Source organism: Apium graveolens, chromosome 1 (assembly GCF_009905375.1).
Source record: "Apium graveolens cultivar Ventura chromosome 1, ASM990537v1, whole genome shotgun sequence".
In the NCBI taxonomy this organism is placed as follows: Eukaryota; Viridiplantae; Streptophyta; class Magnoliopsida; order Apiales; family Apiaceae; genus Apium; species Apium graveolens.
The window spans coordinates 72,266,945-72,294,894 of NC_133647.1; the positions used below are offsets into that span (position 1 = coordinate 72,266,945).

The following is a 27,950-nucleotide window of genomic DNA, read 5'->3' on the forward strand; positions in this document are numbered from 1 at the left end:
CTTCCAAGCAGCTTCTTTTCATCTAGACTAGGGGTTTCATATGTTAGGTCCAGTGGATTTTTGTCTGAGTTCTTTGAATAATTTCTTTTTGGTTTAAAAATTACATTGGCCTTTAGAGACTTGATTGATGAGGGTTAGACCCTTTCCATATTCCCTAGGCTCATGTCATTAGCTGAAATTTGTCTCAATTTGCAGAAGTGAGAAAAGACTTTGTCTTTCTTCTCAATTGGACCAAATTTCTTCTTGATATTTTCATCAAGCTCCTTCCATTTTGCATCCAGCTCTTGCTCAACTGCTGTAACATCAAGCTTTTTAGATTTCTCATATGATTCCAACTTGGCAGCTGTTATCTTGATTAGATCAATGATGCCCAAGACTGGTGGCTTGGGGAAAGCAATTACTGACACAGTTACTTTACTGACTTGTATGTTTAGCACTTTATCCCCCTCACTCGTTGACTCCCCTTGGCTAACTGGAAGAATTGAGTCTTTCTCCTCCTTTTTGTTAGCATCAAGTTGAGTAGAGGAAGAAGTCTGTGTAGCCACCAGTTTCTGAAGGAGCTGAGTTCGTTGGGCTTGATGTAGATGGATTTGAGTAATTGAGGTTTCCAGAGTTTTGAGTCTTGTATCCAAGGAGTCCACCTTGCTGGCTAGATCAGAATTTTTTCTTAGTTGTCTGGTAATGTCAAGCATGGTTGTGTTGGGAAACTTAGCATCCAGTCTCTCAGAAACATCCTTCTTGACTTGATCAATTTCTGTCTTTAGCTCAATGACATCCAGATTTTGTTTGAGAGATTGAATTTGATGTAGATGGAGAGAGTTTAAGTTTACTTGTAGAAGTCTCTTGTTGTTGGCATTTATAGTAGTTTAAAGAGCTGTCTGAGTTTGTTGAATGATGTGAGACAGAGTAGATTTGAAATGATGCTCATGACATGTTTTGGAAAACACCCAAGATGGCATGTTTGATCTTGAGCTAGGGTCTGCTCCTCCCCCTATATCCATGAACTCTTCTTCATCATCATCTTAATCCCCAAAATATCCTCAGAACCACCACTTTGATAATCAACATCATCACTAGATGTGGTGGCATGACTGTGATGGCATCTTTGGCCCTTTGTATAGAGGTAATAGTTTGCACCAAATTGAGCATTCTTTCAGCAGCCACATTGTCATGTTCAGCTAAAACTTGATAAGCTGAAATAGGGTGAGTAAATACCTCAGCTTCATAAGAAACAGAATCTAAGATAACTTGATATTCTTGCTGAAATAGTTGTTTCTTTACACCATCATTGACATCCATTAACTCACTTAATTTGGGCTTTTCCTATTCTTCTGTACCTGCTTTTCTCTCATTTTCTCTTTATTTTTACATCAAGGGCTCCCCTTGGTTTCCCACCCTCACACCCTCACCTTCACCTTCTAAGGTGGGATTCCACTCACTCACTTTTTCCAAGCTGGAAGAAATAGCTTGCATATTTTCACTCTTTTCCTTTCCTTTTACCTGAGAGCAACTCAGCCTCTTACTCAGTTCACTCCCTTCCCTCAGTCCTAAGAGTGATTGTACAACTACTAGATCATCTGCACTTGTAACATTTGTTGAAGTTTGAAGTGGTGCAGTGATATTTAACGGATGAGGAACATCTGTCGAAATAGTAGTTAAGAGTTCCAACGGATGACTGCTATTAAGCACATCCGTCGAGATACAATCACTTGTCAACGGATGAACAATATCCGTTGAAATAGTGGAAATGAAAGAGTTTAAAGTAGAGACTATTGTAGAATCTGTGGTGATTGATTTGAGATTTTGCACAGATGTTTCAGTAGATTCAGAAAGAAATGGCAAGTGAGCCAACAAATCATCTAAGAGATGATGTTCACTTGCTTGGATTTTTGGCTCCTCCATGAAAGTTAGAGATAGAGAATCAGGAATTGATGTATGAATCATATCAACATCCAGAGAATGTGTGGGTGAGTTTGGCGTGATAGGTGCTTCTATAGTTAAAGATTTTGGCTGTGACTCCATATTTATTGGAGCCACATCAACCTGACTTTGAGAAGGTGCATGTACTGAGTCTTTGACTGTAGTAGGCACAGTGTGTGCACCCTGCGTATCCCCAATGGTTTTGGATTTCTTCTTTCTAGCATAAGTTTGGGGTGAGCTTGTGTCCCTTACCCTTTTGGCTTGTGCTCTTTGCTGAGAGCTTTTTGCAATAGTTACATCCTTTTGGGAGGATGCAACTGGCAATGAGCTAATATCCTTATTAAGTACTGCAGTTTGTTGGGAAACTGTAGTATGGCTAGGTTGGGATTCATTCACCTCTCCAACCTTATTCTTAGGGTTCTTTGATGTTTACCCTGTCCCTCACCAGTCTCACTACACTTCACACTCCCCTCATGTTTTTTAGTGGATTTTTCAACTAGTTTCTTTTGAGAGAAACTAGAGGGAGTTTTCTTTGATTTGGATTTAGAAACTTTTGGTTTTGTGGCTTAGGTAGGCATTTATTTGGTCATTGTCACAGATGCCATTGCCACAATTATTTTCAAAGAAATATGTTAAGAAGTAGTGGAGACAAAAGTGTTTACCTCACTTACCTGAGGCTGTTCCATGATGGGCATGTATACAAGTGGAACATCCTTGTGATGATTTGACCTGTTAAGATCAGCAATAACTCTTCTCTCTTGGACACAACAAGCTAACTTGTTTGTTGGGTTCTCAATTGAGAGATTCTCATAAATAAAATTAGCTAGCATCATGAGAAATCTAGCATAATAGATATTCTTAGACCTCTTTTTAATATCCCCTAATTTACTCCATATCTCATACATGATAGATGTACTGAAATTGAAATAATTATCACTAAGAAGCATGTAAAGCATGTGAATAAGTGAGTAAGATATAACATCAAAATTACTGACTTTTCCAGAAAACACTTTGATAAAAGAATCACACAAGAAACTCCATTCTTTTCTAAGGCTTAATCTTCTAACTTCAACTTACTTAGTGGCAGTTAGAGCATAACCCATAGAGACTAGCATGTTACTCATATCAGTCTTTGTATGTGGAACAAGTGTGTTATTTTCAGGCAATTTAAAATATTTTTCAATTGCATCATAGTTAACACAATGTTCATTACCTCTGAGAGTGAAGGTAATAGTCTTGTCCTTTGAATTGAACACATAATTAGTCCAAATTTCCTCGACAACCTCACAGTAAATGTTTGGGGACTCAAGCATGGCATAGCTTAATTTACAGTTTAGTATGAAGTCCATCATCTTGTGATAGTCCTCAGATGCTAGAATTTGCCTGTTCACCAAAGCTACAAAGTTGTTCTTTTCATAAACAAACCCAGTTGAGGACATGATTTTGACTACGGGTGCCATTGTTGTGATTGAGATTAGTTGCAGAGAGAGAGTTTTTGCTTTTGGGAAGAAGAAGTTAGAGAAATTGCTTTGAGAAAGATAAAAACAAAGAATAGAAATGTAATTAGTTTTTATACTTTCTCATAAATAAACAGTCAAAAAGTAAAAAGTAAAATAAAGTGACCAATCAAATTAACCCAAAATAGCCGTTTAAAAATAAGAAAAACTATCAAAATTCTAAGATTATCCGTTGAAATATACATACAGGCTGTAAGTAAATTCGACGGATGATGCTCAAAATTAACGGCTAAGATTGAGTATAATTCGACAGATGATGACAAAATTACCCAGAGTAATAATTGATAACTCTACGGATAATAAAGTTCAACGGATGTTCATTTTCAACGGATAATGAACATCCGTCGAGATATAAATTTTGACTTAGCCAAAATTTACATTACTGACAAGAAATATCAAATATAATTCTGGCTGCAATTCAATTTGCTTAGACATCAAAATAGATTATGAGTAATTAAGCATACCTACCTCACTTACCAACCTAGTGAAGGTAGATTCATCAAGTGGTTTGGTAAAGATGTCTGCAAGTTGTTTCTCACTTGGAACAAAATGAAGTTCCACAGTACCATTCATAACATGCTCTCTAATGAAGTGGTACTTGATGTCAATGTGCTTGGTTCTTGAATGTTGTACTGGATTTTCAGTGATGGCAATAGCACTTGTGCTATCACAGAAAATAGGAATCTTATTCACCTGAAGACCATAGTCTAACAATTGATTTTTCATCCATAAAATCTGTGCACAACAACTACCAGCAGCAATATATTCAGCTTCAGCTGTAGAAGTAGAAACTGAATTTTGTTTTTTTACTGAACCAGGATACTAGCTTGTTTCCTAGAAATTGGCAGGTTCCTGTTGTACTTTTTCTATCAATTTTACAACCGGCATAATCTGCATCTGAATAACCTATTAAACCAGAATCTCTAGGATACCAAATGCCAAGTTTTGGTGTTCCTTTGAGATATCTGAAAATTCTCTTTATAGCTATTAAATGAGATTCTCTAGGATCAGCCTGAAATCTAGCACAGAGACAAGTAGCAAACATTATATTTGGCCTACTAGCTGTTAACTATAAAAGTGAGCCAACCATGTCTCTATAGCTTGAAATATCCAAAGACTTTTCAGTTGTGTTTAATTCAAGTTTAGTTGTAGTGGCTATGGGAGTTTTTACAGATGTGCAATCCATTAAATCAAACTTCTTCAAAAGATCATAAATATATTTGGTTTGACTAATGAATATTCCATCACTAACTTGCTTAACTTGTAAACCAAGAAAGTAAGTTAGTTCTCCAATCATGCTCATTTCATATTTACTTTGCATCAATTTGAAATTTTTTTGTAAAGTTTTTCATCTATAGAGCCAAATATAATATCATCTACATAAATTTGAACAAGTATACTAGAGCCATTAACATTTCTAAAGAATAAGGTTTTGTCAACACTACCTCTAGTGAAGTGATTTTCTAAGGGAAACTTTGACAAAGTATCATACCAGGCTCTAGGTGCTTGCTTCAATCCATAAAGTGCTTTCAAAAGATAGTAGACATATTCTAGAAAATTTGGGTCTTCAAAACCAGGAGGCTGATTGACATAGACTTCTTCCTCCAAGTCTCCATTTAGAAAGGCACTTTTAACATCCATTTGATAGACTTTGAAATTGGCATGGGCTACATATGCTAAGAAGATTTTGATGGCTTCAATTTTTACAACAGGAGCAAAGGTTTCATCAAAATCAATTCCTTCTTGTTGACAGTAGCCCTTAGCAACCAATCTAGCCTTGAAGCTGACTACTATGTCATTTTCATCCATCTTGTTTCTGAATACTCACTTGGTGTTAATATGATTCTTTCCTTTAGGCTTGGGTACCAGCTTCCAAACTTTATTCCTTTCAAATTAGTTTAGCTCTTCCTGCATTGTTAAAACCCAATCAGGATCCAACAGAGCTTCCTCTACCTTTTTAGGCTCTTCTTGAGATAGAAAGCGGCTATATAGACATTCATCTTGAGTTGCTTTCCTTTTTGCACTCTTGAAGATGCATCACCAATGATCAGTTCAAATGGGTGATCTCTAGTCCATTTTCTCTGTTGAGGTAGATTAGCTCTAGATGAAGAGGCCTCATTGTTGTTTTGATTTATGACAGAGTTTTGATTAGAAGAAACTCCCCCAGAGTTTGTGGATCTTTGACTTGTAGTTGGGGTTCTTTCTAATTGTGATCTGTATTGGTCCTCAAATTTTATTGAAGGTTTAACGGATGTTGAGTTATGTGCTTCATTAGTTGTAGATTTTTCTGTATTTTTCTTAGATATTGGTTCTTGATCACTTTCATCATCATTATCTTCACAAATCAGCTCAACATAATCAAATTTGTGGCTTTCATGGAAATCTCCATCTTGCAGTCCTTCAATATTTTTATCATCAAACACAACCAAAGACATCTGCTTTGACATCAAACTTCCCATGCTGATCAGTTTGATTCATTACGATATAGCATTTGCAGCCAAAGACATGAAGAAAGTTTAGTGATGGTTTCCTATTCTTGAACAATTGGTAGGGAGTCATGCATTTTGCTTGATTAACCAAAGAAATATTCTGACTGTAGTATGTAGTATTTACAACTTCAGCCCAAAAGTATATTGGTAACTTTGATTCTTCTAGCATAGTCCTTGTAGCTTCAATAAGAGATCTTTTTTTCCTTTCCACCACACCATTTTGTTATGGGGTTCTTCCTGCTGAGAATTCATGCATGATGTGACGCCCTCCAAACCCGGGTCAGAAGTTTGGGGCTCACAACACACACACACCACAATATATAAACCTGTATATAAAATATTATATGCATTGGCCTTTCTTTACACAACCACGGATCGCAACAGGTTAAACTAATTCAACTTACAATTGCTAATGATATCGTACTTACAATCTTCCATAACTCATCTACAATATAAAGCTATTGCTAGCTCGATCCAACTTAACCTGGAATCCTAGCTTGCACACTGGACTGGGAATTCTCGTTACTAACAATTTTCCTTTTCAACTGTTGAAAACATTAAAAAAAAGTTTGCAAGAGTGAGCTAACTAGCTCAACAAGTCATAATAGCAATAACTGAGGTTAAACAATAATCAATTGAAATGATTCAAAAGAATCATGTTTCTGAATAAGCAATGATTAGAATTGGATATTTACTTTTCATTTTAAAAAGCAAGGTTAGGCTGTTGATCAGTCACGCACTAACCCCGAGCAAGGCTCCCAGCTTTACTCTATATACTGGATCTAAGGCACACATTGGCCTATTACGACCACGAATCTGGTCCGACCACGAATCTGGTCCACATTTAAAAACAATCCAATTCCAGAATAACAATATGATAAACAATGTAATTCAATAAGCTGAATCATAAAAAACATTTATCTTGAAACATAGTGTGATTCACAATATCATGAAGGTATAACAAGAAATTCAAAGAGATTGGCTTTCAATCAAGGAAAGAATCAGAAAGTAGAAGATCAAGGGTTCAAGGGTTACAAGGATTGGTCTTCTGTTGAACAAGGCATAAGGGTTGGTATGTCAAGCAATTCAGTATCAGAAATCAGTATGTGGTAGATATGTATTTGTGGAGTAGTATCGTATATGTCTGGCTCGTATCTGGGAATTCAAAAATTAATGGTTTATGAATAATAAGGCTTACGGCTCAAGATCAATAAGAATCAGGGTTCAAGGTTGAATAGTTTAAAATGCTTGCAATATAAAACAGGATTTATTTTGAATACTAGCGACATGTTATGAGAAAGTTCAAAAATATTTGCAATATATCTTGAAGAAGGTTCAGAAGTACTTGCCTTATCACCGATGATTTCCAACTTTACTTGTACCCATCTAACAGTTTTACTTTTCCATCATTTTCCTTCTTTTTCCATGCCTTGCTTCTATTCATCGATCACTTGCTTTCTTTTTCTACACTTCAGTTCTATTTACTGATCACTGGCTTTCTTTTCTATACCTTGCTTACTCTTCTAGGCATCACAAGTATCTATCAATACTCAATCTCGTATTATTATAATCGTCATATAGACGTCATAAGCTTTTATCTACCAATCATTTTACCCAAATCCGATTTACGGATTAAAAGTTATGACTAAAACAGTCAAACAATAACCAAATAGGCATATATCACATTAATTACATAGCACGTAGCACATAGCACATAAGATATTCAATCAAAATAATTTTTCAAAGAAGATTCGGGATCAAAATAATTTTTCAGGTATTTAATACGAATTTTAGAATATTTTTCGGAATTTAAACGGGACTCCGAATCATTTTATAATTAAATAATAGGGTTCGAACACCGGAATCTGACTTTAAATAATTCTATAATAATTATCGAGTCTTGAAAATAATTTAAAATAATATTTTTAAGCTCGAAACTATTTTTTGTAATTTCTAAATCAAAAAATAAATAATTTAATCTAATTAAATAATCAATCAATTAAAATTAATTAATAACTAATTAAATTAATTAATCAATTAATTAAATTAATTGACTAATCAAATAATTAATTATCAACTAAAATTAATTAATTAAATAATTTAGATTTATTTTAGAATTAAAAATAATTTTTGGGATAATTAAATAATGAATTTTGGAAATTTAAAACAATTTAAAAATGAATTTTGATTTAAAAAAAAACAAAAAAAAAAAAAAAGAAAACCCAGAAACAGGTTTGGGGTTGGGGTTATCTTCCCCAACAGATCAACAGGCGGCAGAGCTCGTCGGAGTTCGAAGAATAGCCGTTGGATTCTGGAATTTCCAGAAAACGGCCGGCAACCTTCAAACATTCCGACGAACTCCGACCAGCCCCTAAACGACTCTGTTCAAATCATTTTCTTAGCAAAATCGATCCATAAATAATCATGTAGCATGAATACAATAACGCCAAATTCAACTGATCCACCCTTCCCATTTTCCGATCAAAGTCGATCAACACCGGACCAAAATTCGACGTCATATCGAAATCATGAGAAACTCGACCAAAATTCGAGTTCTAATTACCAAAATGAAGCTCAAATTATTTGCAGTCTATTCAACCCAATCAAAACAACAACAAATACGTCTATAATCCAGAAAAATTAAAATTAAAAATGAAAAAAATGAAAAAAAAACACACGATCTAATTGATTTGGCAATCGTTTGGTGTAATCAAATATATGAATCGATTGTAATTAAATTCAAGAAGCTATTACAACCATCAAAATTAGTCAATAACCCTTAGAAAAAGCGCCAAATCTCAACTCAAGAACACCGAGAACCGTAATTTCGAATTTTCTAGAAAATCAAACCCAAATTATTATATGTTATTGTACTCTATTTTTGAAGTATAATATATGAAATTGACCAGAAAAACATGCTCTACAACATGGAATCATCAAAACGATTAGATAATCACGTTTATAAAAATTCATATTTTAAATCATATAAATTTAAATTAAAATAATTATATAAGAAAATCACCTTGATTTCTGCACAAAAATAGTTGATTGATTCAGAAGAAACTTTTCGAGATCTTCGATTTGATATATTGCACGCTTGAATCGGAGTTCGATAACGCCTTCGTTTGTGCATTTGATTATCAAGAACGCGGTGTTTTTAGGGTTTCTCTGTATTTTTATCGGTTTTAACTGACTGATTATGATTATACGAATAAAATAAAATAAAAATTAGGCTATTTATATTTATGGAATATTGGTTCGTGTTGGATCGTATTGGATCGATAAATTAGTTATTTTGCTGCTAAGTAACTGCAAAAATGATCTGATTTGATACCCGTATTGGATAATTATCCAAATGGGGCTTTTTATAAAACATTTTATACAAAAGTAATGTAATATTATCCCATCTTTTGAGAATTCAGGTTTGTTGATTTATCGAAATGATTATAGTATCGAAAATTTTGCGTCGGGCCGCGCACGGGTCAAACCGTAATCCGGATCGAAAAAGTCAAAACACGGAAAATATCCGGAATTACCAGATTAGGTTAGAGAAGAGTTTTCGGAAGAGTTTCGGGTTGTAAAAACGTAAAAATGGTTGAGGTTGGACGATTTCTGGCTTTATAAAATAGTTTTGTAATTGTTCATAAAATAATTAATAGATTCATAAATGATTATATATAACAGTCCAAAAATTACCAGAAAAATACCTTAATTATCGATATTTTATTCTGGACATAATACAATTAACACACTTATATTTAACCACATATCAACAGCCACATAACAACATCAATCCCCAAATAATTCACCAAAAATTACATAATAATCATTTATCGATAAATAATTACACACGATATCCCGGATATTACACATGATCCCATTTTCTTCACAAAATGATATCATCACAGAATTCTTAAACTCAGTTTCATTGTCACTCCTGATTCTTCTTACTTTGAAGTCAGGATGATTGTTGACTTGCCTTATGTGATTTATGATGATTTCACTAGCTTCATCTTTGAATTTTAGAAAGTATGTCCAAGAGAACTTTGAGAAATCATCCACAATTACTAGGCAGTATCTTTTCCCTGAGATTGACAACACATTGACTGGTCTAAACAAATCCATGTGCAATAGCTGTAAAGGTTCTTCAATTGTTGAATCAAGCTTCTTTCTGAATGATGCCTTGACTTTCTTTCCTTTTTTACAGGCATCACACAGTCCATCCTTTGAGAATTTCACTTGAGGAATACCTCTCACTAAGTCTTTCCTGACTAGCTCATTTATAGTCTTGAAGTTAAGGTGGGATAGCTTCTTGTGCCACAAACAACTTTCATCTTGACTTGCCTTGCTAAATAGACAAGTGACAAATTCTGCATTTGATGAGTTGAAGTCATCTAAGCACACATTTCCTTTTCTCACACCAGTGAGAACCACTTTGTTTCTCTTCTTGTTAGTCACAACACAGGCTTCATAATTAAATGTTACTGAGTTGCCCTTGTCATAAAACTGGTTGATACTAACACATTGTGCTTGAGTCCATCCACTACGGCAACCTCTTCAATGATGACATTATCCTTCGAAATCAAGCCATATCCCACAGTATAACCCTTGTTGTCATCTCCAAAAGTAATACTTGGGCCCACTCTTTCCTTGAACTCAGTGAGCAGGGTAAAATCTCCAGTTATGTGCCTTGAGTACCCACTATCCAAATACCAAATATTCTTTTTGTTTCCCTGCACACAGCAAAATCAAATCAAGTTGATTTTGGTACCCAAGTTTCCTTGGGTCCTTTTTTGTTAGACTTTTTCTTAGGTTTCTTAGGTTTGTCTTCATTTGACTTAGGTACTTGATGTGACAACCAGTAAATATTTGAGCTATTTTATAACTGCGATGTTTATTCATAAATATTCTGTGTTATAAGGCCGCCTATGCGGATTCGTCATATATTGTGTATAATTTTGTCATATGGCATTGCAAATGTTGCTGGAATATTTTTAAGCGTCTAGCTTTTGTACGCGAGTAAAATTTTTGTTACGCGATTAAATAAGTAGCGCGATTTGATAATATTTGAATAGTTGCGACTACGCGATTAAGTAATAATTGAGATTCTCGCGATATAGTGATATTTGAATAAGTTGCGAATAGCCGGATAAATTATATTCTAATATTGTGGAGTAGAGTCAATTTATTTGCAATTGCTTGTGTGATTTTTAATGTGTTAATTATATGTTTCATGATTTATTAGTTTGATAATATTAAAAAACTCTTTTTAATATAAATTCTTTTGTTCGTAATTTTTAAAAACAATTTTATTAAACTTCTAAAATCCCATAGTATTTACGGTATTAATTTTGTGATTTATGGATTTATATTTTAATTACTAAAACATATTCTTTTTAATTATACTTTTAATAGTTATTGAATTACAAGTGTGCCCTTGCATGCAAATTCCACCCAAATAGATATCAAGGGTAAGACCGTCCTTACACCCTCCACTAACTCCATTTGACCAACTAAACGATCCATAAAACCTTGCATGCAAAATCTTGCTATTAGTGGGTGAAGGATAGAATGGTAAAAAGCAAAATCCACTACCATTTGAATGAGACAAAAGCTAGACTAAACACTCATTTCACCTCATTTTCTTCACCAACACATCACTCCACTCTTTTCTCTCCCTACTCCCTCTCGGCCGCACCAAAACCTCCCCCACCCCTCTCATTTTTCTTCCTTATTTTCTCCATTTTCTTACACCTTTCAACTCCTCTAAGCAAGGGTCAACTACATTTGGTTCTATATCATCATTTAAGATTAGTTTCCTAGTTGCATGTGGCTAAAGACAAGGATTTAACTTTGATTCTTGTGAATCTTGAGTTGAACTCAAAATGGCACATAAAACTTGATCAAGAGATGGTCTTGATGAAGTGTTTTGCTTCTATTTTCAAGCCATGATCTTGGCCTCAAGCATTCGGCAATGACTCCCAAGGAGCCGAATGGATTTTGTTGTTTGTGTGATAATTTTATTTGTTTTCAAAAAGAAAAAGACTTTGCATGTGACTTTTATAGAACTTATGATCTTATAAGATGTATTTTATAAAGTTTCAATTTTTGCATGCCGTGATTTTTACGTTAAAAGTTGAAGTTTATACTTGCATGTTGTAGGATAAGTAGTATTTCGGATAATTATGCTATGTGACTTAAATTTGAGTTTTGTGCAATGCATGCCATGATTTATGTTCTAAAATGCTAGTATTATACGTTCCTGATAAGTCATGATAAAATCTAGCATCCATTAAGTTGATACCATGTATGTTTAGTTCAAAATTTTGCTTAAAATCACATATGTAAAATCTGCTCTGCTATGCTCTCTGTTTTTGCCTCGGTAATGGCTTATATGACTAGGTTATGCTCGTATTTTTCCATAAAATTATAGTCAATAGGGTTTTGTGCAATGTAGGATAGATTTATGGGCTTGCATGTTGGTTTTGGTGTTGAAATGGGAGTTAAGGTGGAAGGAGGTACACTAGGCACTATGTAGCAGAATTTTTCACCATAAGTATATGATGTTTTAGGTGAGTTTTGGTAAGGCTTTGCTAGGCCCGAATTTACTGGAGTTATTAATTGAGTTTTACTTGAATCCAGTGGCTTTGATTCGTTAAAAAACTTGCAAATAGGTAGGTGCACACACACATTTCCGAGAGTAACTCAGAACAGGGCAGAACTGCGTAAGCTTGAACTTTGGTCGATTATAACAATGCCATAGGCTAGGACTTTATGAGGACTTATATAAGTATAATTTATCCTTAGGAAGTTTAAAAAACAATTAGAATTAAAAAATTGTATGAGAAAAGTGAGTTTTATGTGAGTGAGAATAGGGCAGAGTGAATTCGAGGGAGGCTGGACAAGTGCCAACTTTGAGCAGAGGCCTAGAGAAGCCTAAGTCAGGCCTTGGCCTGAAACAAAGTCTGAGAGTTAGGTTTAGGTCTTAAGAATCCATGGGAATTGGTTTTGTTAGAAGGCCCCATGTAGAAGTTGATATTTCGGCCAAGGAGCACAGGACGTGCAAACTGGTGCTAGCAGAAACCTTAGAGTGAATATTGTTTTTTGTAAGCCTATAGGAGCGAGGCCCCTAAGTCTCACCAATTTTAGAAGTTATTTTAGAGTCTTAAAAACCTTTAAGAAGTGGTTTGGAGTGAAGTCCCAAGGTGGAGACACTCCATTTCCACTAAGAAACCCGATAGCACCCTTAGAGTGGCCTTAGGAATCGTTAGTGGTATTTGTTGTATTTGGAACCTAGAGGTTAAGAGTCCGAGTCTTGCACATTATATTTAGGTTTAAGTTAAGGTCAATAATAGTTCTTATGTGTTACTTGCTTATGTGTTTAGGTATTTAGGTGATATTATTGTATAAATAACTAGTAGTAAATGCCATGCTATTATGTAATTATGTGACTATGTGGGTTACTTGAATTGCATCTGATTAAGTTATGTGTATTCTTATAATTATAAGTTCTTGAGTAATAATAGTTATGATAAAGGTAATAGTGAGTCTAGGAGCTTATAGGTTTATAAGGTGTTTAAGGGTGAATATTAATGAAGTTAATATAATGTGTAGGTTCCGAAGCGAAGGGGAAGATTCGTGCCGTCAAGATCGAATAATCTTAGAACTGTTGAAAGGCAAGTTACTTACCTCCTTATGTTTATAATTGTTGCAAGTATACATACTTTTCGTGAATGATTAGTTGTAATAATCACCATGTCATTACTTAATTCAAATACCCCCGTCAATAACTCTTAATCTTGTTAGTACCTTACCTTCCAAATATTTCCTTACCATGATACCGTGAATACCAAACTCTCTACCAAATCCCCTAAAGCGAACCTCATTAGTGAACTTGAATTCTCTTTTTATATTTTCATTAAAGTGATACCAAATGTTTCCCCGGCATCCATGTTATAAATCATTAAAAATAAAATAAATATTTTCTTGACTTAGTGTATTGGACTAGACACAAGTCATTTTCACACGTATTGATAAGCTCACATATAGCCTAGGGATCCCATTATATTTGAGAACCCAGCGCGATTCGAGATTACTTCGCGGCTGATCTCCGACTGTAATCCATAGCGTCCTAAAATTGATTTTGATGATTTGATATTTAATCGATTATAACATGTTGCCAGATGCCATGATACAATATGCCAGTTTTCGGTTATTATGATTCTACCATGCTTTTATATTATAACATGTTGCCCGATGCCATGATACCATATGTCATATTTCGATTGCTATGATTCTACCATGTCCTTATATTATAACTTCATGTCTCTTATTGTCATTTTTATAAGCATCTATAACCCCTTGATTCATGAACCCGTGATTTTGAGATAATGCATTGTATAGTAGAACTGATAGCACTTGCTAAGCATTTTAGCTCATTTTCTTATATTTAATCATATTTCACAGCTAGCAATCATGGTTCCTACCAAGCACACCGCCTGTAAGACAACCGGTAGGCGGGGTGAAGACCATTTGAGGGCGCAGGTAGAATATATATAGGAAATATCCGCCAGTATGTAATTGTGGTATTAGTTAGAAGGGTTGTTCCAAACTTTGAACTTGTAAAGATCTCGGGATTGTTATTATTTTGGTCGGGTTTGTAATCATATTATTATAATCTTTTAGAATTATAAGTTTGTAATATAATTATGGTTCACATTTATTTTGTGTGTGTGTGTGTTTGGGTTGGGGTGTGACAGAGTTGGTATCAGAGCCTAGGTTTAGAGTCCCTGGACAGCCCAATTAGGACTATAGGGAGTATGAGTATATAATATAATATCGGGAGTACTAATGCGCAATTTTCGAGTAAACCATATCTAACTTTTATATTTATATATATTACTTAACAACAATGTGCGCACTCATCATCTTCGATTCCGCCGAGCGACACAATTGCTTTCTCTGTCTATGCTGACTTAAGGATGCATCATGACTTTCTCCAAGGAAAGTATGTCAGGCTGATGGAACGTCTTGAAGAGCTCTATGAAAGTAAGCAAGAGATGGGTAGCGGGCCTAAGGCGAGAACCATTTCGAGGCTCGAGTCACTAATCCAGGTGGCCACATCAAGATTGGAGGAGATGCCCGTGCATCGCGACCGGACCAGTCAGATTACTGTGCAGACGATAGTGGATGAGCTTGGGAGCATGGTCAATATGCTACGTGAGGACACTACCCCTGATATCGCAAGGACCCATGAGGAGGAGTCTGAGGAGGAACCCGAGGAGGAGTCCGAGGAGGAGGCTTAGGATGAGTTCTAGGGGACTTGACCTTTAGTTGCTTGGATTAGGCTATTCCTTTTATTTACCATGTTATTTGTTTCCGTTTCTGGACTCTCGTATTGTTTTAATTCGGATCTGTATTCGTATTTTTACCTTGTGATTCGTACCTTTCGACTTGAATCATGTTAAATTTAACTATACATTTTCCTTGATTTCTATATTTGTTCTTTAAAATTCTTGCTCATAACCATGCATCATCTTTATTGTTATATTGAAAACTGTATACCCTGTTGAATACAAATAAAACCCTATTTTCTGCATCACTCAAACTGTATAACTCTTATTTCAGAAAATGGCACCTAGAAGAGCCCGAGGAAGACCTACAAATAACCAAGAAAATGAAGGAGAAAACCAATACCCCGATATAGCACAACTTATGGAATTGGTACGCCAACAAACTGCTACTATAGCCCAACAACAACTTCTTCAACAAATACAACCACCTCAACCACCCCCAGCAAACGTCACAACTTTCAAAACATTCCAATCTGTAAAACCCCCAGAATTTTGAGGAACTCAACACCCAGTAGAAGCTCATGCTTGGCTCAAGGAGATGGAAAAGGCTTTTGCCTTAACAAATGTTGGAGATAATCAGAAGGTGGAGTATGCCACTTGCTTTCTTAAAGGTAAATCAAACTATTGGTGGGAGACAACAAAGCACTACGCCATAAGTGAGCTATTATAATGCCTAAATGGTGTTACAATAGGCCCAAAAGCGTAACATTAGGTCTATTGTAACACCAAGAGGCGTTACGTATACGAGCATTACAATAGACACTCTAATGTAACACTTCACTAATATATTGTAACAGAGAAGAAAACGTTATAATAGGCAACTACTGTAACACTAAAAGGCCCAAATGTAACGCAAAATGAGTGATACAATATCTTGATCAAGATTGCATCAGTGGGACCCACTAACACTTTATATAAACATATATTACATTAGAATAGGAAAATGTAATTTTTAATTTTAAATATTTCAAAATATATGATCCGTTTAAAAATACAAATCCCATTACAGTCTCCAAACCATACTACTAGGGAGTAGTATAAGTCCAAACTATACTACTATATAATATCCAAACTACCTCAAACATCAACTACTACAACCCAATATATATTACAACTACGGAAAAAGTGCTAAATTACAACCAAAGTACATAGATAACCATAAATTTTGACAATGTATAATAGAATATCTAAGAAGTTTGTCGTCTTGAGGGCCACAGGTGTCATTGTCGCCTTGATCACTTGATTTGGAGAAAGAATTGTGTGTTTTTTTAACGTACCTACAAGATGATGATAAATGATTAAAAAATATATATTCATAAGCTACAAGATAATAATTGCTAGGATAGATTATCATCATTTAATATCTCAACAGTTATATAAAAATTTAAAACTTCCCTTTTCACACTTCCACAGACACATAAATCACACTCATATCTCTTAAATGCATATCGTTACCTCATCTGTTCTTCGAAAAATAGAGGTCAATGCATGAATTATTTGTATCTTGTTTATGAAATGAACTATCACAAGCAGCCCTTTAAGTTGTTGCAATGATACTATGATAGTTGCCAGCCATGAATCCAACAACAGTTGCCTTCGATAGAAAATCAATCACAAATCCTAACCTGTCAAACACAAATTGTATCAAAATGGATTTGAGAAGAGAGATTCAAGTTTTTATCAATCAAAGATATGCATTTACCTATACTTTAAGACTAAACAAAAGCTTTGTAAACAATACTGTTACACTAAAGGATTCAAAAAGTTCTTTAAACGACATTGTTATATTAGAGGATTCAAGCTTAATTTAAGTACCATTTCTAAATTATACAGAACTCGGGTGATGCTAAATAAGCATATTATTACATAAGCCAACTCCATTTAAGATAATTTGTTACTATTAAACCATTTTAAAGATAATATATGATTTACCGAGCAAGAAGTATAGCAGGAAAATTTACAACCACTAAAAGTTGCATGACTGACATTACCAATTATAAATGATTCTTATGGGAATAACTTTTTTCCCAGCCATCAACATTAGTATCGACTTTGTCAAGTAAATTATTCTTTTCACTTTCCTAACCAAATACAGTAACACTTCAATCTTTTTCAGCATAAAATACAACTGAATACCTTAGCAGTCCAAGACCAACCTGGAATACTCCAGCAAAGAAAGTAGCCGTAAAAGCCAGTAGTTCAATCGGGGCTTAAAGTAAAATTTGTACTATTTTTTTTGAAAAAAAACAAGAGGCTTATAGAAATTCATACCAGATAGAATTAAAACATTAATATCATTTAACACATATAGATATACAACTAAAAATTAACGTTAAACTATCCGTATAACAGTCACTAATAATGACATGTTCATACTTCTTGAAGCTAAGTTTGGACCAAATCTAGAATATAACCATAAATGAGGCTATTCATATTGTAGATTAACGTACAGGCACCAAGTAGATTTATGACTAAAAATTGTCTGCTTTAACAAGAAGCTGAATGCTAATATTAGTTCTAGGACTGATCTATATGTATATAGTTGTTTCACGATTACTAAAGTGTTGCTGGTAAGTTAGCTTATTATTTCAGTTTCCTGGTTCCTCTTTTTCCTAAAGCTTAAAGTTCATGGACTGTTTCCATGAGAATGTAGCAAATCCTTAGACGTTTAAGCCTACTTAGCCATTTTACTTTCTTATATAGTTATAGGAATTGCCAAGGTACCAAGACCAAGCGCATTGACTTTCATGAATTTCACCAAGATATTTTGAATTAGTTTATAAAATTTCATGTATTGATTTATGTTTTTCATGTAGAAGAAAGCTATAGTCGATATTAAAGGTTGGGTACGGTATAGTGAGATAAAGAGTTGGCCAGAGAAGATTATGGCCAAGACATGTGAAATCTGAATGTGCTGGTTTTGATGTCCCGGGGAGGAGATGGTTACAGATATAGCACCATGTTATGCACACGAGACCAAAACGAACAGGGTCGATATCTGGAGCCCTAAAATTTGTTGTACGATTTCTTATAATGTATAGTTCCCATCACAAGAGACGCTAAACCTGACTAACTGCTAGATGTCTAGAACTCCCAAGAACATAATATATCAATTGTGGCACAAAAATCGAATCTACAAAATAACAACAAAAACAACAATAAATAAAAATCAAGAAATAGCATGTATTAGTCAAGTAATCATCCCTAAAAATAAAGAATCACACATTAGAATTAATAACTTCAGTAATTACCAAATTTTAACACTGCTAAACTAACACCAACATAAACTCAATACACAAATCCATTAGTACAATAGAGAGTTACATGAGACTTACAAAGTCCAATTATAGGAGGCAAATTCGCAAGTTTAGCATAACTAATTCCTTGCACAAAACACAAAATTCCCAAGTATACTCAACAATTCATCACCCAAAAATCAAATAATAAAAGGGGTTTCAAGAATCACCCTAAAAACATATAATACACATGCATGTGTTTGCCTAGAAGTCTAAAACTGCAAAATAATCAAGAAAATAAAAAACAGAAACATTCATAAATAAATACATAAAAATTCAAGAATCAAATACATACCAGAGGAATGGCAAGGCTAGCAATAGTAAGCCCGGAAACAACATCAGACCTGACCATCCAAAACTTCACCTAAATCAAGTGCAGTTCATGCTTTGACAGGTCTTGAGTTTATAAACAAGACTGATGGTGGATCTAGTTGGGCACCACGGTTATTCACTCCAATTTAGATTATATATATTATTAGTGGTAAGATCAAACTAAAATGTAATAAAAATTAAATTAATCACCTCTGCGATGCCAGGTGTAAAGACAGGCTGCAGGAGCTTGATAATACCTCGTTTTTCATTGTTGTCTCTTTTAATCAGATACACAGTTGTCCCCGAAGGAATCCTTGGTATATCACCACATCGTAAATTCACTCTTCTATATGAACGAAACTAGTACAAATAATGATATATCTGATCATGCCTCAGCATTGGTGAACCTAAAGCCACAGCATAAGGCTGTTATTGGTCGATCTTTGAAGTCTCAAATAAGCACAGCCTTGGTTGCAGTTACATGGACTTGAGGCAGGGTTGCTAATATGTCAGCTGTATTCCACCTAGGTAATTCAGTTAGTTTGTTAGAATGAGTCAACTGTAGTTGACCATACTTGTATAAGTATTTAGACTTACAGTTCATTGTTAACTAGATATTTTGAATAGATATATTTCATCTCTCTTCTTTCTTCATCAATCCACCATAGCTATACACTGTGTTTCATAGCTTAGTATTACAATTCTATTATGATATCAGAGCTTAACATGACTGATTCTCGATCCAATTATTGTTTTACTTGGTTCGATTCATTCAATTCGATACTTCATATTCGTCATTTTTGATTTGACGAATCTGAGCCCTAATTTTTCAGGTTTTCTCGATTTCATCCTGTTTTCCTGATTATTTTCAATTTTCGATCTATAGTTGAGACTATAATCGTTTGTTTAGATCTGATTTGTGGTTGATTTACGTCATTTAAACTTGTTTCCAACAAATTGGCGTGTTATTCCTCTTATCTTGATAATTCAGTCATGTTGAAAAATGCATATGTTAATGTTGTTCATGATATTGATTTGAGTAGTCTTTTAGATGACGATCTCGATAAAACTGAAGAGCACATAGTTGTGCCTGATTATAATGAAATTGTGGTAGATAACAATACACATCCGTTATTTATTCATAACACGGATCATCCAGGTTTGTTATTGCTTGCTAAGAAACTCACAGGACCAGATAATTATGCTCCTTGGAGTAGATCTATGCAGATTGTTCTCAATGCTCGTAATAAGTTTGTGTTGGTTAATGGAGCTTATCCGAAACCAGCTGCTACATCACCGTTGTGTGCACAGTGGGAGAGAGTCAATGACTTGATTATTACTTGGATACTCAATTTTGTTGCTGATGACATTTCCGATGGATTGAATTATGTCAACACAGCTCAAGAAGTTTGGACAGAATTACATGAACGATTTTCTGGTGTTAGTGGATATCGAGTTTTTCAGTTGCTTAAAGACATTCATAGTCTAGAACAAGGCACAAAATCGGTTGAGATTTACTTTCACAAGCTCAAAGGATTGTGGGATGAATATGCAGTCCTTGAACCTACTATTGCTTGTACTTGTGGAGCACATAAATTGCAGACTGAAAGGGATCAAAGACGCAAGTTACTTCAATTTCTCATGGGACTTCATGAGAGTAATTCTATGATTCGTGGCCAGATTTTAATGATGGTGCCTTCACCTACTGTTTCTCAAGCATATGCTTTCGTGAAACAAGATGAGAAAACTCGCCAAGGACATTCAATTCTTTCTTCTCCTGTTAATTCAGTTGCACATGCTGTGGCTGCTCCGGTTGATTCGTCTCTCAATTCTTCCAATTTTAAGAAATTTTCTAGTTCTACTCAAGTGAAATCTAGTATTAAATGTTCACATTGTAATTACAATGGTCACACAAAGGAGAATTGTTTCAAAATAATTGGATATCCTCCAAATTGGAAGAAAAAGAAGGATGTGGGTGCTGGTTCACAGAATTCTAATTCTCAGGGATCTACATCACAATTCAGAAATTTACCTAAGTCTACTCAGGTTAATTCAGCTCAGACTAGTGTTCAGTCATCTTCGTCTGATCAAATTACACAAATGCAAGGTCAGATTAACCAACTCAGCCAAATGATGTCTTTCTTTATGGGTAATCCCAAGAGTGTTGGCAGTCCTGAAGAGCACTTTGCTAATATGGTTACTTCTCGAGTTAGTTTGGTTGTAACTGCATCTTCTGCTTAGACTTGGTTGGTAGACACAGGGGCAACGGATCATATTTGTTGTTCACTTGATTTACTGAAAAATGTTCACAATATGCCTGAGCAAGTTCACTTGGCTTTACCAAATGGAAACACCATTTTAGTGCAACAGGCTGGTACGTTTGTTGTTCATTCCAATATAGAACTGCATAATGTTTTGTATGTACCGGTGTTTGGATATAATCTGTTTTCAGTTTCGAAATGGTTGGCTGATTCTCAAGGAAGTATGGTCGTCTTGCCTACACATTGTGAGTTTTTTGGCAACGACTCTGTCACTCCGTTGATAACTGGCAAGCTGGTTGATGGCCTTTATCATTTGGATTGTTCTGTTTCTTGTACTCCTGCACGAATGGTTTCGAACTTGGTGAATAATGTGGTCCATAAGCATCAACTTAGTGCATTATGGCACTTACGTTTGGGTCATGCTTCCAATGATGTCCTACATCACATTTCTGAGATTAAAGGAGCTGTTTCTGATAAGAGTAACAAGTGTTGTCCTATTTGTCCTCTTTCAAAACAAACTAAGCTACCTTTTTCCTTGAGTCACAGTCGTGCTGAAAAGGCTTTCCATCTTTTACATATTGATTTATGGGGACCTTATGCTCATGAATCACACCTTGGTAGAAGATATTTTCTTACTGTGGTTGATGATCATACTCGTGTGGTTTGGACATTCCTAATGCCTAACAAGCATTTTGTATTTGCTCACATTCGTGATTTTCTGAAATATGTTGAAGTACAGTTCCACACTAAGGTTCTTCAAATACGGAGTGATCATGGTACTGAATTTTTTAATGTTGCTATGCGATCCCTTTTGACTGATCATGGGATTATACACCAGGCTTCTTCTGTGGCAACACCAGCTTAGAATGGTCGAGTTGAACAAAAACATCGTCAGCTCTTATTCAGTTGCTCGTGCTCTTCGTTTTCAATCTGGGCTTCCAATCATTTACTGGAATGAATGTATTTTGACTGCTACATATACAGTCAATCGTTTACCTACTCCAGTTCTTGATAATAAAACACCATTTGAATGTTTATATGAGAAGTTGCCGGATTATGATCTTTTTCGCGTATTTGGTTGCCTTTGTTACGCTTCCATTCGTGAACCTGATAAGTTTAATGCCAGGGCCATCAGGTCTGTCTTTTTGGGTTATCTGCCTGGCCACAAAGGTTTCAAACTCTTGAATATTGACACAAAAGAGGTATTTATCTCTCGTCATGTCGTTTTTCATGATATGCAGTTTCCTTTTCTTGACAAGACATCTTCAATTTCTCCTACTGATCCTTATTGCTTAAGTCATTGGTTAGCCAATCTCCCATCGATTTGCATTGGTGAACCTAAAGATTCTAAAGAATCAGGCACCTCCACAGACATTGACATCTCACATGATTCTCAGGAATCATCTTTCAATGATTGGCATTCTTTACCGCCAGATAAGGATACACTTGTTAATTTGTCTCCTGAGGTAGATATAACAACTGCCACTTCTGAGCACATAACACGAAAGTCCACTCGAGATCGCAAACCACCCACTTGGTGGTCTGATTATCATGTAAATGCTGTTGAGAATTCTGTCAAATACCCAATGACACACTTCACTTCTGCTAGTTCATTTTCTATCCAGCATGCTGCTTTCTTGACTAAGCTTGTACAAAATAAAGAACCTCGCACTTTTATTCAAGCAGCTCAAGATCCTCGTTGGATAGAAGCTGTGAACAAAGAATTGGATGCGTTGGAGTCCAACAATACTTGGGTATTAGTGCCTCTTCCTCCTGGAAAACAAACGATTGGATGTCGCTGGGTTTTCAAAATTAAATATTTGGCAAATGGAGAGGTTGACAGATTCAAGGCACGATTAGTGGCCAAGGGCTACACACAAGAACCAGGGGTAGATTTCCATGATACATTCGCTCCTGTTGCTAAAGGCGTGACTGTCAAAGCTGTGATTGCAGTTGCTGCATCTAAAAACTGGCCTCTTTTTCAACTTGACATTAACAACGCTTTTCTACATGGAGATTTAAGTGAAGAGGTGTATATGGACCTTCCTCCAGGGTACATTCTTGACTCTACTACTGTTAATCTTGTTTACAAGTTAATTCGCTCAATTTATGGTTTGCGTCAGGCTTCTCGTCAATGGCACAAAAAGTTGTCAAATTTCTTGTTGTTTCTTGGCTTTACCCAGTCACTAGCTGATTATGCTCTGTTTATGCATCATCAAGGCAGTTTCTTTACTGTAGCAGTGGTTTATGTCGACGACATTTTGTTGACAGGCAATTGCACTTCGTTTATAAGGACTATTAAAGCAGCCCTACATGATAAATTTAGTATCAAGGATCTGGGTTTTGCCAAATATTATCCGGGGCTTGAAATTTCTCGTACTGATTCTGGCTTACTCTTAAGTTAACAGAAATTCATCCTAGATATGTTACATCACACCAATCTGATTAATGCAAAACCTATTTCCATCCCTTTAGATCAGCATACTAGGTTGTATGATAATGTTAAATCTGGGTTGCTCGTCAAATCTCCTTCTCTTTATCATAGTTTGGTTGGGAAACTTTTGTATTTGACGTTTACTCGTCCTGATATCAGCTATTCGGTTCACTTGTTGAGCCAATTTATGCAAGCTCCTCGCGGTAAGCATTTAGATGCCTTGATCAGGGTCCTTCGCTATTTGAAATGCACTGTGGGGATGGGTCTTTATTTCCCAATTGGTACACCTTCTGTGCTCAAAGGTTACTGTGACAGTGATTGGGGAGGTTGTACCATTTCTGGCCGTTCTGTTACTGGCTTTCTTCTGCAATTAGGAAATTCTCTTATTTCTTGGCAAGCCAAGAAATAATCTGTTACTTCACAAAGTATCGCAGAGGCTGAATATCGTGCTTTGGCATCAATCACCACTGAAATCATGTGGCTTTGATATTTGTTAGCTGATTTGGATGTTCCAGTCTCTTATGCTGTTGAGGTTTATTGTGATAATCAATCTGCCATCGACATAGCTAATAATCCAGTTCAACATGCTCGAACTAAACATAACGAATTGGATTGTCATTTCATTCGTGAGAAGGTTCAGGATGGAGTCATTTTGCCTCTGAAAGTAGCCAGCAAACTGCATCTTGCAGACATTCTCACCAAAGCTTTGGGTGGTACTGCACATTGGTATATTTGTTCCAAGCTTGGTCTTCACAATCCTAGTGTGACTCAAGCTTGTGGGGGGAGTAATACAAATAATGATATATCTGATCATGCCTCTGCATTGGTGAACCTAAAGCCACATCATAAGGCTGTTATTGGTCGAGCTTTGAAGTCTCAAATAAGCACAACCTTGGTTGCAGCTACATGGACTTGAGGCAGGGTTGCTAATATGCCAGTTGTATTCCAGCTAGGCAATTCAGTTAGTTTGTTAGAATGAGTCAACTGTAGTTGACCATACTTGTATAAGTATTCAGACTTACAGTTCATTGTTAACTAGATATTTTGAATAGATATATTTCATCTCTCTTCTTTCTTCATCAATCCACCATAGCTATACACTGTGTTTCATAACTTAGTATTATAATTCTATTAGAAACAATTGAGACATTCAATTGAAACGCTAATTGCTTTAAAAATAAAATCCCAATTAATCATAGCAAAAGCGGTCATTAAAAAGAACAAAACTCTAATTAAGATATATGTACTTACCAATTCACTCGAAACCCATTTTAAACTAAATTACCAACAAAATTAAGGGAACAAGTATTTACCTTTAAATTCGAACCACATACATGTCGATTGTGGCGCCCTCCAAACCCGGGTTAGAAGTTTGGGGTCCACACACACACCTTAATTATTACCTGCTTATAACAATAATAAAGATAATAATAATATATGTAGTGACCCTACTTACCAACCACCACGGACCGCAACAGGTTAAAGTATGCACAAAAGCCAAACACACTAATATATTACAAACCGTTCAAATCCCAACTTTTTCAAACTCAAACTGAGTATTAAACATTATTACAAACTTTTACAAACTTAAATTATCCCAAAAGAAGCCTACTAGCTCAGCTTTCTCAATCTAAACCCCTAGCTCTCGCGCTGGACTGGGGATCCTTGCTACCAACTGGTTCCTTTTTAACTGGAAAGAATATAAACAACATCGCACAAATGAGCTAACTAGCTCAGCAAGTCACAATGACAAAACTGAGAATAATGATCATCAGGTGAATATGATTATGATATCAAGTGAACAATGGATTATGATTTAGAATTGGATATTATACTTTTAATTTAAAAACCAAGGTTAGGCTGTTGATCAGTCACGCACTAACCCCGAGCAAGGCACACATCATTGCTCTAACTACTGGATCCAAGGCACACATTGGCCTAACTTGACCATTATATGGTCTGACCACGAATCTGGTCCACAATTTTATAAAAAAAACCAATCCAATTCAAACATAATAACAGAATTTACAATAATAGACAATTAACCGAAATCATTAACAACAATAAATATTTAACAATGAAAAGGTTTCAATCCTTGTAAGGATCAATAAGGCAATTTAAAAGCTTAGATGTTGGGTAATGAAAGAATTGGATAACAAAGGAATCAACATTTCAGGGTTTCAAAGATTTAGGCTTTCAAAGCATAGGATACAAGGATTGAATGTACAAGTAATTCAGTTCAGTGTTTGGGATTTTGTTTACATGTATTTGTGGAGTAATATCGTATACTTGAGATTTGTGTTTAGGTATACAACAATCAATGGTCTAGAAAGAATAAGGTTTATGGCTCAAGAACAATAACTAGAATCAGAGTTTAGGTTTCAGTGCTTCAAAGCACTTGCAATATCAATCTGACTATCAAATACTATAATATCTCGAGAAAGTTCAGAACACTTGCCTGATATTAGCTTACTACACTACACTCGTTTCCAATCACAAGCGTCTTACTCTTCAACTATCTGTTTCCCTTTCCTACGTCTTGCCTCTTCTGCTCACATATTATAAGCATCTATCAATAATTTACCCATGGAATTCTATTCAACACATACTTCTATCTACCCTTCGTTTTACCCAAATTTGATTAACGGATTGAAAGTTATGCAATAATCAAGTAAACACCGAATATATAGACCGATAGTCAATTAACAAGTCATATATAGCACATAATACATCACGTAATCAATGATATATTATTTATAAAGAAGTCTCGGGTCATAAATAGGCTTTCTGGTATTTAAAATGATTTTAAAACATTTTTCGGAATTAAAACGGGTCGTTGGATCAATTTCGGGTTAATAAACAGGGTTCGGTTGGCCAATTCTGGCTCCGAAATAATTTTAGAATAATTATCGAGCCTTGGAAATAATTTAGAATAATATTTTAAAGCTCGAAACTATTTTTCGGAATTTTTAAATCATTTTTAAATAATTAAATCTAATTAAATAATTAATTAAAATCAATTAATAATTAATTAAATCAATTAATCAATTAATTTTCGAATTAATTGATCAATTAATCAATTAGAAATTAACTGAAATTAATTAACTAATTAATTTAGATTTATTTGTGAATTAAAAATAATTTTCAGAATTAAAATAATAATTTTTAGAATTTTCAGAAATTAAAAACGAATTTTTATAATAAAAATAAATAGGAAATATAATTTTTAAATATTTTTAAAACAGAAATCCAATTTTTGAAAAGTCTGGAAACAACAGAGACCAAACTGCATCGTTTTCAAAACTGCAGGGACCAAACTGCAATTTTGCAGTCCAGTCGCCGGAAAAAGTCGGGGATGGCCGGAGAACACGTTCCCGGCGTCCTCACGCCACCAACACCTCCAGATCACATCTACACAACACCAGGAACACAACCATGCAATCAATTCATCCTAACAATCCCTGAGTTGGCCGGAATTTGGCCGTGAAATTTTCCAGTTTCCGGCGAACATCGGAAAACTTCAAAACACAACTCCCTTCTCTACAGACCTCGTTGGTTCATGAAACTTATACGACTAGATTGCAAATTTCACAGAGAACACAACCCACTATAACACAACATCAATCTATCACAGAATAAGAAACCCCCAAATTTCAATTAAGAACATTCATACGGGTTATAAACCCTAATTTTAAAATTCGAAAATCAAACTCAAATTTGAACATGTTATTGAACTCCAAATCAGACGTATGACATATGAAAATCATCAGGAAAACAAGCTCTACAACATGCAATCATCAAATCATACAAACAATCATCCGAACAAAAATTCATATTTTTAATAAAATAAATTCGAAAATAAATAAATTTTTAGAAAAATAACCTTGATTTCTGCAGGTGTATGGATTACAGAATCTGGTAGAGCTCTTCAAGACCTTCAGATTGGTTACTCGAGCTTTCCAAACCGAATTCAATAACACCTCCAAATGCTTGTTTGATTCTTAGAACAGTTCTAGGAAATTAGGGTTTTTCTCTGAAAATTATATAATTATCTGTCTGCAAATGATTTTGATACGAAATAAAATACGGTAAAAGGCTATTTATAATTACGGAAAATTTGTATCCCGTTGGATCATTCCGGATATAAAACGGTACGTTTATTTGTAAAAACTGATCCAAACGGTATCGGTTTTCGGGATAATTATCCAAATCAGTACAATTTGTACTGCGGTCTTGGTCTCAGCGCCTGGTTACACGTATTACGAAGTGATAATTGTGATAGTTTAAGAAAAAGCTCCCGTTTATCGAAAATACGGGTTTTATTGATTTACCGAAACGAATATTGTATCGAAAATGTTGCGCCGGGAC

The 27,950-nt window shown here is 35.0% G+C and overlaps 1 long non-coding RNA gene across 2 annotated transcripts; it reads right to left on the reverse strand.

Moving 5' to 3' along the window:
* Positions 1-16,264: 16,264 nt before the first annotated feature.
* Positions 16,265-19,438, reverse strand: LOC141719933 (uncharacterized). 2 transcript variants are annotated; one of them, XR_012574187.1, is made up of 4 exons: positions 19,098-19,438; positions 18,871-19,002; positions 16,735-16,904; positions 16,265-16,556 (listed from the first exon to the last, which is right to left on the reverse strand). It is a non-coding gene; the product is annotated as an uncharacterized LOC141719933 (long non-coding RNA). The 2 variants fall into 2 exon arrangements; XR_012574186.1 differs by having other exon boundaries at positions 18,871-19,437.
* Positions 19,439-27,950: the final 8,512 nt, after the last annotated feature.